Raw genomic sequence first — 14,005 nt, forward strand, 5'->3', positions numbered from 1 at the left:
TTCACTCCGGTGAATGAACGTCTAGCCACAATCCGCATCAAAGCGAGATTCTTCAACATATCGCTGATTTGCGCCCACGCCCCGACGGAAGAGAAGGACGATGTGACCAAAGATGCCTTCTATGAGCGCTTGGAGCGCGCTTATGAGAGCTGCCCCCGCCACGATGTCAAAATCGTGCTTGGCGACTTTAACGCCAGGGTGGGCAAAGAAGGTATATTTGGCACTACGGTCGGTAAATTCAGCCTCCACGACGAAACATCCCCAAATGGGTTGAGGCTGATCGACTTCGCCGGGGCCCGAAATATGGTTATCTGTGGTACTAGATTCCAGCACAAGAAGATACATCAAGCTACCTGGCAGTCTCCGGATCGAAAAGCCACCAACCAGATCGATCATGTTGTGATAGACGGAAGACACGTCTCCAGTGTTCTAGACGTGCGTACGCTCCGAGGTCCTAACATCGACTCGGATCACTATCTTGTTGCAGCCAAGATACGCACCCGCCTCTGTGCAGCAAAAAACGCACGTCAACAAACACAAGGAAGGTTCGACGTCGAGAAGCTGCAATCACAACAGACAGCCGAACGATTTTCTACTCGGCTTGCACTCCTGCTCTCTGAGAGCACTCGTCCACAACTCGGTATAAGGGAACTGTGGGACGGCATTTCAAATTCCTTACGTACAGCTGCAACCGAAACCATTGGTCTTCGGAAAGTGCAAAAGAACAGCTGGTACGACGAGGAGTGCCATGTCGCAGCGGAGAGAAAACAGGCTGCCTACCTCGCAACGCTACGATCGACCACAACACGTGTGGGATGTGATAGATACCGAGAGTTGAAGAGGGAAGCGAGACGCATTTGCAGACAGAAGAAGAAAGAGGCCGAAATGCGTGAGTACGAAGAGCTTGATAAGCTGGCCGACAGGGGTAATGCTCGAAAATTCTACGAAAAAATGCGGCGGCTTACAGAAGGTTTCAAGACCGGAGCATACTCTTGTAGAACCCCCAAAGGTGATCTAGTGGCCGATGCCCAGAGCATACTTAAATTATGGAAGGAACACTTCTCCAGCCTGCTGAATGGCAGTGAACGCACAACACCAGGAGAAGAAGAACCCGATTCCCCAATCGATGACGATGGAGCAGACGTTCCATTACCCGACCATGAAGAAGTTCGAATAGCAATTGCCCGCCTCAAAAACAACAAAGCGGCAGGGGCCGACGGACTACCGGCCGAGCTATTCAAACACGGCGGCGAAGAACTAATAGGGTGCATGCATCAGCTTCTTTGTAAAATATGGTCGGACGAAAGCATGCCCAACGATTGGAATTTAAGTGTGCTATGCCCAATCCATAAAAAAGGAGACCCCACAATCTGCGCCAACTACCGTGGGATTAGCCTCCTGAACATCGCATATAAGGTTCTATCGAGCGTATTGTGTGAAAGATTAAAGCCCACCGTCAACAAACTGATTGGACCTTATCAGTGTGGCTTCAGACCTGGAAAATCAACAACCGACCAGATATTCACCATGCGCCAAATCTTGGAAAAGACCCGTGAAAGGAGAATCGACACACACCACCTCTTTGTCGATTTCAAAGCTGCTTTCGACAGCACGAAAAGGAGCTGCCTTTATGCCGCGATGTCTGAATTTGGTATCCCCGCAAAACTAATACGGCTGTGTAAGTTGACGCTGAGCAACACGAAAAGCTCCGTCAGGATCGGGAAGGACCTCTCCGAGCCGTTCGATACCAAACGAGGTTTCAGACAAGGCGACTCCCTATCGTGTGACTTCTTCAACCTGCTTCTGGAGAAAATAGTTCGAGCTGCAGAACTAAACAGAGAAGGTACCATCTTCTATAAGAGTGTACAGCTGCTGGCGTATGCCGACGATATTGATATCATCGGCCTCAACACCCGCGCCGTTAGTTCTGCTTTCTCCAGGCTGGACAAGGAAGCACAGAAAATGGGTCTGGCAGTGAACGAGGGCAAAACGAAATATCTCCTGTCATCAAACAAACAGTCGTCGCACTCGCGACTTGGCTCTCACGTCACTGTTGACAGTCATAACTTTGAAGTTGTAGATAATTTCGTCTACTTAGGAACCAGTATTAACACCACGAACAATGTCAGCCTGGAAATCCAACGCAGGATTGCTCTTGCCAACAGGTGCTACTTCGGACTGAGTAGGCAATTGAAAAGTAAAGTCCTCTCTCGACGAACAAAAACTAAACTCTATAAGTCCCTCATAATTCCCGTCCTGCTATATGGTGCAGAGGCTTGGGCGATGACAGCAACCGATGAGTCGACGTTACGAGTTTTCGAGAGAAAAATTCTGCGAAAGATTTATGGTCCTTTGCGCATTGGCCACGGCGAATATCGCATTCGATGGAACGATGAGCTGTACGAGATATACGACGACATTGACATAGTTCAGCGAATTAAAAGACAGCGGTTACGCTGGCTAGGTCATGTTGTCCGGATGGATGAAAACACTCCAGCTCAGAAAGTATTCGACGCAGTACCCGCCGGGGGAAGCAGAGGAAGAGGAAGACCTCCACTCCGTTGGAAGGACCAAGTAGAGAAGGACCTGGCTTCGCTTGGAATATCCAATTGGCTCCACGTAGCGGAAAGAAGAAACGACTGGCGCGCTATTGTTAACTCGGCTATAATCGCGTAAGCGGTGTCTACGCCAATTAAGAAGAAGAAGAATGCGAAAAAAGATTATAGAGGTACTACGATAACGAGATCATAAAATCAACAAAAATTGCTAAACTCATGGAAGTAATCTGTATTTTGGCAACAATACGATACAAGCATCTACTTTCACGAAAATTATGTTTTTAACATTTTTGAGTCCAACTAAAATACATATATCGACGACATAAAACTGTAAAAATCAATTTATTTATTTTTTTTTTAACCACCCTAATGTACAAATATGTATACCGCAACGAGAATAAAAACTGTCGAGTAAACAATGCAAGTAAAACTGAACAAAAATTAACTGAAAATATATTATTTTCGCTGGCCATTCAACATTACTGCTGATTGTTAGTGTTGTTAATTTTTTGCTGACGTTATACGCTTCAACGCGTGCCAATGCAAAGTCAATGACCTGTCAAACAAGTAGCGCCGCTAACATACATAGTACGTGTATAATAAGCCAAACATAACATTGCACAGCAAAACATTACTTAAAACATAACGTAACTTAATATAACATAAGATTCTTGAAGGGCGGTTTTAAGTGCCTTGCAAAAACTGGCGCTTGTAGTCTGTCCCTTTTACAGCTATAATAGCATCGTCCCGGCTATTGTTATTCGGTTTCCTTTAATTTAACCTATACTTATTTGAGATTCACTACGCTTCAGATATCCTTTAGAACCTCGGCGTAGTTAGTGCCTTCTGCTGGGCTAATGGTTACGTTTTTTGATTGTCGCTTGAAACAGTTATTTGTTCTCGGATGTTCTTTAGTTAAGGCAGAACTTTTTGCCACTGGTTGTCCTTTTCGTTTCGTGATACATAGATCTGTTTAAATGTCCCTGCCTTGGTTATTTTTCTGCGATAAGCCAATTTCTACGGTAACTCTTGATTACGCCAAAGAGTTGGTCTCGTTTCATACTTGACATGCATCAGTTTAGTCAACGCCTTGTTGCTGTTGTAGCGGTTATCTATACCCGTTTGCGTGGTAAGGTTCAGATAAATTGTCATCGATATCAACCAACGGTATGGTCACCGTCATCTTGATTCTTGGACTGAATCCTTGCACTTTCCTAAATATTGCAGCTGGTATACTTCCCATTTCTTTTTGCTATGCGGATTCTGCTTCTGCTGACGGATTTTTCCTTATGACTGTCTTTTCTCTAGCTTTATCCGGTTGTTTTGGTATAACAGTTAGTATAGGGACCTTAACCATCCTTCCACATCTACGGAAAACTCTCTATATTTCCCCATCTTCGCCGTCTCTGCTTTTTTGTGTTTGTCAAGCGTTTAGAGTATTTGTTGTCGCGGTGTCTCCGCTTGCTTTCATCGATAGCTATGCAAGTAGGGAGCCCACGGCAAGGTTGAAACAAGTTCTTAATGGAGCTTATGTCGCGATATGTATAACATGTACTTGAAGACCTATCAAGCTTTTAACGAGACGGAGCTGAGTACAGCTTTAGCGTGTCAGGCATTTCGGTGAGATGTCGGGGTTCTAGTAAACCTTAATCAGCATCTAACTGCCAAAATTTTCGCCGACGTCTATTCACATTAAGAGCTGACCGTTGGAATGATCCCGCGTTGCAACCGCGGCAGGAGTTGTAGACGCTTGTTTACAGGGGGCATCTATTCAGCTTTCCCCGAAATTTTATTGGAAGGGGTTGCGTATTATTATTCGTAGCTAACGTACTGAATATAGGGCGTCCACTATCCGTGACCTCGGTAGTAGCCTACATAACATAATTTAAAATAACCGAACAAAGGATATATATACAAAAAGACTCGTGTTTATGCCATCATACGTCACATCTGACTTAAGAAAACATACGAAAGGCGTCACAACTTGCAATAAACGAAAAAATTCGCTGCCGTGATTTTAATTACTTCTGTGCACTTCTTTCTGTCTGCAATTCAATTTGGCTTTAGGGTTTGCCCTCCAAGACGCTTACCTACGCGCGACGCGTGTCAGCAAAAATTTAGCGTCATTCAATAACGTTGACATTGACATTGCGCAACAAATTAGGGGTGTTAAAGTGGTAAATGTAAATATTATGTGTTTATAGGGTGTTTTAATTGGAGTACAACAGTTAAAAAATTGAAAATATTTTTTTTTAAACTGTATTTAAAAATACGATTAAAATTAAAATAAGAATTATAATTAAAATTAATATTAAAATTAAAATTAATATTAAAAAATTTTAAATTAAAATTAAATTAAAGCTATAATTATATTAAATTAAAACTAAAATTAAAATTATAATTGCTATTAAAACCAAAATTAAAATTAAATAAAATTAACTATTGACTATTTGGACATTTTTATAATTTTTCTTTTTCTCAAAAAGTAACGACCTTCTAATTTTTTCAGTAATATTTTCTTATACCTTAGAGCTTATTCTTGAATCTCTTTAGTATAATATATTCTGTGAAAGAGCCCAAAGCGTTTTTTCTGGCAAATCTATTTCGACCAAGTCTTTTAGCTGACTTAGTAGTTACACAACCAGATTTGGAAAAAGATCTTATCGCAGAGGTTAAACCCACTTCTTCTTAGAGACAGATCCCAAAGCTTTCACCATCATTTTGTTTATGAAAAAATAGAAAAATATACTCCATCTTCACCATCTTTGACACACTTTAGACTCAAAAACATAGGCTCATCCACCTTTTCAGTTTATAATCTCTTATGAAGAAACTCCTCTAGATTGTGGCTAAACATAATCAATTGCTTAATTGAATTAATCACTCTGTATCATTGTAAGTCGAGTGAGCAAACAACGTCCCCTTTAATCATAAGTTTTTTATTACAATTCGAGCTTTTAAAGCATTTTGCAAATCTGACTATGGAATTCTCGAACTGTTTTAAAATTTCTTGCTCTGTTCGGTTATTTGTCTCAGTTTTAATAAAATCACTAAGTAAGCCAATACTTTTTAGCTGTATTCTTCCTTTTAGATGAAATTTCAAACCTCTAGCTGCCAAATTCAATTTTAAGCCTTTCGAAAGCCTGCCTCATCATCTCATTCTAGTCATCCGGTTTTCATAATACACTAAAGATTGAAAAAGTATTTCAGAATTTCAGATAGGCAGCTAATTTCCATTGGCTTAATATCAGAATAAGTGAATATCTGATTCTCTCGATTCTTTCAATACATCCAACCTTAACGAACATGTCAATTAATCGGTCTGACGATTCTATTGGGTATGAAACAGCGGTGTCTGACGATAAGCACGAACTGTACTCACCAAAAAGTATTGGGATTAATAATTTTGGTCATGTTCATATGGGTCTAAAACTTAAAATTCGAAGTTAGAGGGATGTTAAAGCTAGTGAGAAACTTCCACTACAATTAATAAACTACGGTTTGAAAGCGACTTACAACTAACCGAAATCTATAACTCTGACTTTAAATATAGAAAGATTAATATCTTGGAAGTACGACGATCCATGAGCACAGAGATTTATATCTATCTGGATGCTATAGCTCCAGCCCCAAAGGATTGAAGAAATACATAACACTGTGTTAAAGAACGCTGAAGACAACTTAATATTAAGTTAATCTGAAACAATTTACTGAGGTTCGATTCTAATTTAATAATCAAAACTCCAGTCGAAAATTCAAACGCAAGACCCTATATTATCCACAAGTAATATCTTATTACATTTTTATGGTTGCGAAAATTATATCAAAATCCATAAGTGGCATTCAAATAGCAACTCGCTTGGCTGCTCAACTTACGCTTAGATTAGATGTTTCTTCCCCCAATTGTTGCTTTTGTCTTAATTGGCCATTTCGCTTATGCAACGTCTGCGCGGCGTCGTGTCGCATGTGCAAGTGTCAATGCTCACAAAGCCATGGTGTGACGTTTGCAATGTCAATATTGACAGTAACGTCATTAGTGCGCAAAGTTGGCGAAGAGTAAGAGTGGCGATTGACACTTTGCGCGTTGTCCGGGGGCCGAAAAGCATTTCCAGTAGGGTGCGAAAAACTAATTAACTTTGTGAAGGCGTGTTAGAGACTCAACAAAAGTAAAAACAAATTAAGTTAAGAGTTTGGGAGGAATTGAAGAGATCTAGCATTCACTTAAAAACTTCGATTTTATTTAATACTTTTAGTTCTTATATTTTTCTATTGGAAAACTAAAGATTCTCGGTGTGCTGTATTTGGGTGTCCGCAGAATTCGAGTGTGGCTGTCATTCTATACGGTCCAAAAGCCCGTACCACTCAAAAACTTTTATAAAAGTTACTGTAAACTTGGATCATTGCGACAGATCCCTCTGCGTGAAGTTAAGACTTTAGAGAGACCAACATCTTGCTCAGAGCAGTATAGCGCTGATCGGCTTTGAATAAAAAGCGCTTTCAAGACGTTATTCAATGTAAAAATTACAGTAATCAGACTACAAATTTTAAAACTCTCACATATCCAATATGAGAACCTCAGTATCGTTGACTGACTATGTCTGAAAATATCGGTAATTCTGTTTGACGCCTTAGTTAAATTCAGAGAGCATATTTTTCTAATATATGTGTGTATTTTAGAGTTACTTCGAAGTAATTTAAAAGTTTAAAGTACAAAAAATCTTAGAAAGCTTTTAAGTATGAATTTTTAACGAGAATTTCGCGGGTTGGTTGTTGAGTTAATTGCAAGGAGATGCGCAATAGTGCTAAACAACAGATCTAAGGACATCACTAGACCTATTGTGATTATACGTGATTAGCAAATTAAGTGTAATCCCGTAAAAACACAACATAAATCTCACTTAGACAACCTACCTTGAAGGAGTGGAATCACGGCCAATTCGCTCTTGTTGGTACAGTCGTTACTGGTACCCTCTTTATTATAGGTATTTTTGTTGCTACTGCCTTATTGATATAAACTGCCTCCAAAATGTTTAACTCTCTGCTTCTAATCCACGAAATATGGTTCAAGAGTCGATCTTGCCTAAAGAAGTAAGAGTTCATCATTATTTTTGTTGCTACTGCCTTATTGATATAAACTTTTTCCAAAATGTTTAACTCTCTGCTTCTAATCCACGAAATATCAAGAGGTTCAAGAGTCATTATTTTTGTTGCTACTGCCTTATTGATATTGCCAAAATGTTTACTCTCTGCTTCTTATCCACGAAGTATGGTTCAAGAGTCGATCTTGCCTAAACAAGTAAGAGTTCATCATTATTTTTGTTGCTACTGCCTTATTGATATAAACTTTTTCCAAAATGTTTAACTCTCTGCTTCTAATCCACGAAATATGGTTCAAGAGTCGATCTTGCCTAAACAAGTAAGAGTTCATCATTATTTTTGTTGCTACTGCCTTATTGATATAAACTTCTTCCAAAATGTTGAACTCTCTGCTTCTAATCCACGAAATATGGTTCAAGAGTCGATCTTGCCTAAACAAGTAAGAGTTTATCATTAAACTCTTCCTTACCTCGAGGAAGCACTAAAACTCAGTTTGTGCATAATTTCGCCCAAATTATGTGCCAACATCTCATGAAATTTCACCGTTTAATATATCCTCGTGTTTGTGGTCGAAGCTGCTGCGCGCTTAGTATATTTCCAACGGTTAATTACTACCTACACGTTTTCCGTTCAGATTACAACCGATTGTCTTTAATTAATTGCTATCATCAGCAAACGATTTGTGTATCACGACTGAGGTCGGCCCAGTAAGTTTGGCTCATTTGTAGAATGCAGTGGCGTAGCTACAACTTCGGGCGCCCGGGCCAAGGATGTTCTGCCGCCCCCCTTTATCTACCTACCCTCAAGTTTCATTAGGTGGTTCGAACAAAAGTGAATTTTTACAAAATATCTTCGGTATTAAGTATATAAAATTTAGGAACTAGAAGCCACGCAAACTCTGAAGTTCCAAAATTCTCACAATACGGTTTTTGAGGAAATTGATAGTAAATTTACAAGGCATCTTACTAAAAGCCATAGAAAAAACCCATTTTCGCCCAATATCTTGTACACTTTTGACGCAATTTGCAGGAAATTTTGCCCGAGTTTTTAAATAACGTTTTTGAAAGTTTGGAGAAATAAAAGTATTTGTTACATTCAAAGCATAGGGTAACTGTGAGAGTGACACGTCGCTAGACAAAGCTAGAAAAGTGCATTTTTAAGTTCTATCACTATTTTTAAGAAAGATACGAGTATAAGCCAAAAGATATAAGACATATTCAGAGACTGAAGAGTATTCGAGTAAAAATTAATAATTTTCATTGTTATTCAGATTATTACATTGTGAGTGTCCAACTCTTTATCTTTTATAATAAATTTTGTAAGTATTTTTGGAAGTATTTTTCTGAATATTAAAAAACAGCGAAGATCGTTTTGCCGCCCTCCAAGACGTTGCGCCCGGGGCGACGGCCCCCTTCGGCCCCCCTAGCTACGCCACTGGTAGAATGTACCAATACGTGCCTGTAAATGCAGACATCTAGGAACGCTGAAACTCATAAGTCGCAGAGGTTATCGTACTCGTATTTATTACACCTTTAATTCTTATTGATTACTCTGTCGGACAGGCTGTTACATGGCGAGTGCTCACAGGCAACATTATTGTGAGCTATGGAGACCAAAATTTACATTGGATTAGTTAAAGTACGGCAGTGTCTTTGTTGCAGAGCGGTCGTCGTCCCCAAACATTAGTAACATGTAGAAAATCGCTTAATGTCAAGCAAAGCTCATTAAAAATTCCCAGAATTAAACTATTTTTCAGCTCTCAGTAGTACTGAATAGTTGAGAAGTATTGCAAAAGGCTCCTTTGTAGTTTCAAGAATATCATAAAATAACTCTGGAAACCACGACTATACCTCAAATGATCTACAAATGATCTATGAATATATTACCAAATAAGTGCTCATTAGTTACCTTCTGTTTATACCCTTAACAGCGCATATTAAGTTCGACACGTCATTTATAAAATATCAGCAAGACAAACTGAGTCCATTTAGCCATGTCCGACGAGGTAGTGCCTCAGTTTTTAAGATACCGCTCTAAAATTTTGTACGCGATCTTTTTGCTTCAAGAAGATGCTCATTCAGTCAGAATCGCTGTTATCGGACCACTGTAGAATAGAAGTACAGCTGCTGCCATACAATCTGATCAAACAAAATCGATATAAAGATCTTCTCATAGCCTTTTATGATAAAAACATGCGACTATTAAGGTTATTATTGCTTCGGTGCAGTCGAATTTTTTTTTTGTTAGGTTTTGGAATATATGTAATTGCAACGAAGCTGAATATTGATATCAAAAGTTTAATTTCATTGCATTTATTATTTTTTCAGTAGCTCAGGAACCTACTTGGACAATTATATATTTTATCTAAATCAATCAAAAAAAGAGCTATACATTTTAACCAGCAAATAACCCGCTAAGTGAGCTTACGAATTTTTTTGGCACCGTCAGCAAAGGTTTAAAAATTAAATCCAAAATCGATGGACTTTTGTTTTCAGTTGAAGATGTCGCCGTACCGCTGCTTGAGGCACCTGCTCCCGATGTTCCTTTTTCTGCTGCTGGTGCTGCATCTTTGGAAGCTTCAGTCGTAGCCTCGGCATCATCACCGGCTTCCACCTGATGGAAACTCAAAAAGGCTGTAATGGTAAGCGTTTAATGAATTAAGTGAATTAAAATTTAGTAGCTTTATTGACAAATCAGTTACCGAAAGTAAAAACTAAAGTGACACAGAGCAATTTACGCAACATGATCTACAAATTTGACAGTTTGTGCTACGTTCAATTTGCTTATATAGTGAGGAATTGGTAAAAATTTAATAATTTAATGGCCCGCTAAGCACGTGGATCGTGGCTTAGGTAATTGAAATGGATTTGAAGTACCGTTTTATTTTCTAGAAAAAATTTCGCACGATTTTTACACACGCTGAAATAATTATAATAATAATTAGATATTAGGGAATTATTTTCGCACACTCAAAGGCCCTTAAATAGGCGCAAACACCAACAGTAAATTTTATGTCAAACAGTTTTGGAGATGGCGTTACTTGGTCAAATAATTTGTGCTCTACTTGTGGTAGCAGGTAGATGTCGTACTGGTATATTGAAATACAAATATTATAACCACAAAAACTCTTTACAGCTCTACTAAATGGCGGCGAATGTAGACCTGATCCCGTACTTGGTGCTGTGGGAGGCCTGGTCAATGGTTTACCTGGCGGTGCTGCGTTATCCGGAGTTCTTGGTACTGTGGGTGGTCTCGTTGGCGGTCTACCCCTACTAGGCGGCTTACTAGGTGGGCGTTGAAAGTGCTCTTGCGGCGCAGTACGTGATTTGAAGGAGCTGATCAAGGATGAAGAACTCTTTACAAGGACTTTACAAAAATGTATAAAATTTTCGATGAAATTGTTAATGGCATATCAATAAACATATTGTGAAGTCCGAAAATTCCCCTTTTTTAAATTGAAGGAATTTAATTATTTGTGGAATTTAATTATTTGTATTTCCATTCTTATTTCGAAATATACATACAAGTGTGGTGATGATATATAGTACAAGCTCCATATGCGCCTGGCATTGCTCTTAACTTCCTTATTTCACACGGATGCTGGTCGTTGTCATCCAATTTGGGAACGCTTATCTCATTCTTGTACCAAGCAAGTCTGAACAGCTGCAATCAAATGTAACCGAGTGTATATGAACTTACACATATTACATTCAGGTCTTGATCGAACGTAATTTTAAAGGACCTACCATGATGAGAAGGTTTCAAAAGAATAGAAATTCTTCTGGATCACCCGATTCCTTTTTTTGTACTTTAAAATAAAAATATTAATGTTTTCCAACTCCATTTCGATCAAGTTGTGACGGTCTCTAAGAGCTCAAAGTTCAATAAAACAGATTAGGATATCAGATTAGGTTTAAATTGAAGGGATCTTACGACCATCTTTTTGTAACTGAGGGATCTCTGCACCAAGGTTAGTTTACTATTCCAATCAACCAAGAGTGGGAGGGTGCTGACCTGGCAAAAATAGTAGACCGTAGTCCGCATTCCGTCCAATCCGAAGGTTCTTATACAACGCACAGTAAAACCGTAGGATGCACTGCGGCAGCTCAGAATACAAAATTCGGATGTGCTGACAGAAGATTCTGTAGCCACAAACTTCGGCAAGGACATGGTGGCCTAAACTACATCCTCTAAATAAACAAGTCGACGGAAGATGTATTGTAAGAAAGTTTTGGAGAATGGCACGTGTACCTTCGTCTTAAAAAGCGCTATGCGACCAATAACTACGAAAACCAGCTAGAAAAGCGAGAGGTGTGAAAGGATCTACGAGAGACCCTAATTACCACACTGAAACTCCCAGACAAAGGTGAGGGAGAGGCAGGAAATCAGTGGCTTCGAACCGTTTAAATCCGTCCATATCAGTATTTTTAAAGCTTTGATGCAGAATGTATCAACTGCGCTAGTACTGTAGCAACAATATACGTAGGATGTTGAATACCTAACTATGTACTTATCCTATGAAGAGAGGCAGGCGTCGTATTCATACCGAAGGCGGGAAAATGAAAGAATATAAATTAATTAGTCTAACCTCATTCCTTCTAAAGGCATTTGAAAAATTCCAGACGTCTACATTAGAGACAAGTTTCTATGAGCGAACAAGTAGAATGCACCTTTTTGTGAGGGGTAGATAAACGGAGACGGCTCTTCACTCGCTAGCATTTAATATATGTATATATGTATAAAGAGTTTTAGAGCATAATTAAAACGCACTGGCGCCTTTCTTGATATAAGTGGAGCATTTAGTAAAAATGTCTCCAATAACGCAATCGTTAACAGTTTGGAAACATTCCGGATAGAGCCTGCCATCATAGCAAGGATAAAAGCTCAACTGACTTGCAGGAGAACTTCGGCGGAAGGGCACAAAGACAGATTGCTCAGATTAGCACAAGCAGCAACTCCTAAAAGGGTGTTCTCTACTGTACCTGGAAGTAATTTTGGATAGCAAACTGATGTGGAAATTCAGCTTGGAGGAGAGAATTGAAAAGGCCAATGGTGCCCTATATGAATGTAAGAAGATGCTAAGGTCTACGTGGGGTCTATCATCTGTCACGCAGCGGTAGTCAAGCCAATATTGCTTAGTCTACCACCAAACGACATACTATATTAGTGGAATTATGCAGCGAAATCAGCTGCAAGATTGGCGGCATTAAATGAATTCTCTGCAAAGACCTTTGGATTTTGCTCAATAGGTAGGGTTTGGTGGACGAATTAAAACCCACATCCTCACGCTTTATTTGGAAGAGAAGGTTTTAGGTCACACTAAAAAAGACGAATAAAAATACCTAATGGAGTGATGGCAGGAATTTATTGTCGGAGCTGGATCTCAGACAAACCGTCAAGTTTCCGGAATACGGTTGTTTGCTTATTGACAGATCCCAACCTAATGGCATCATATGCGAGCCTAGAACTCGTCTGATATGTTGAGGGTGTTAGCAACAACTTAATAATTTAATAGCCTGATAAACGCGTAGATCGTGGCTTAAATAATTGGTATCGATTTTTATTACAAAAAAATATTCAATCGATTTTTACACGCGCTGAAATGATAACAAAATTAATTAGCTATAAGCGATTTTTCTTCGTCCGCTCGTACGGGCATAAATAGTCGCGACGAAAGGCCAAAAACAGTAATATACTTGTATTTCTTTAGAAGTTTTTGCGATGGCGTTACTTGGTCAAATAATTTTCGCTCTACTAGTCATAGCAGGTGAATGTCGTACTGGTATATTGAAATACAAATAATACAACAACTCAAATCCTTTACAGTTCTACTAAATGGCGGCGAATGTAGACCTGAACCAGTACTTGGTGCTGTGAGTAGCCTAGCCGGTGGTTTGCCTGGCGCTGCTGCATTACCCGGACTTTTGCTTCCGTTGGCCGGAGCTCTGCCGCTACCTGGTGGACGTTAAAAGCCGCCTTGCAGCGCAGTACGTGGATTCAAGCTGGTCAAATGTGATTTACTCTTCACAATAACGTGTAAAATTTTCGACGAAATAGTTACTTACAAGCCAAATAAAAATATTTGAGTAGTCACAAAAGTCTGTTTTTGTTTAAATTAAAGGGAACTAAAGAGCCTTTCTTTGCGACAGAGGGACCGCAGGGACAGGGCTCCAGTCTTATTTCGTCCAATAAAGAATGGTTGTGAAATAAAAGTTTTGGACCTTAGCACTTCTCTTAGTTCGTATATTTGGTACGAATGTTGGTTGCTGCCAACCAAGTTCAAACCTTCTGCTCATCCATGTTCCTAGACGGCCTGGACGTCCGTACAACAGCAATCAAATGTAACTGCG

The 14,005-nt window shown here is 39.5% G+C and overlaps 2 long non-coding RNA genes across 2 annotated transcripts; both read left to right on the forward strand.

Moving 5' to 3' along the window:
- The first annotated feature begins 10,668 nt into the window (after positions 1 to 10,668).
- On the forward strand, positions 10,669 to 11,095 carry LOC126758749 (uncharacterized). Its single transcript, XR_007666879.1, has 2 exons — positions 10,669 to 10,731; positions 10,791 to 11,095. It is a non-coding gene; the product is annotated as an uncharacterized LOC126758749 (long non-coding RNA).
- A 2,256-nt stretch (positions 11,096 to 13,351) lies between these two features.
- LOC126759028 (uncharacterized) lies at positions 13,352 to 13,753 on the forward strand. The gene is made up of 2 exons (XR_007666942.1): positions 13,352 to 13,422; positions 13,482 to 13,753. It is a non-coding gene; the product is annotated as an uncharacterized LOC126759028 (long non-coding RNA).
- The last annotated feature ends 252 nt before the right edge of the window (positions 13,754 to 14,005 follow it).

This window comes from Bactrocera neohumeralis, chromosome 5 (genome assembly GCF_024586455.1).
Source record: "Bactrocera neohumeralis isolate Rockhampton chromosome 5, APGP_CSIRO_Bneo_wtdbg2-racon-allhic-juicebox.fasta_v2, whole genome shotgun sequence".
Lineage (NCBI taxonomy): Eukaryota > Metazoa > Arthropoda > Insecta > Diptera > Tephritidae > Bactrocera > Bactrocera neohumeralis.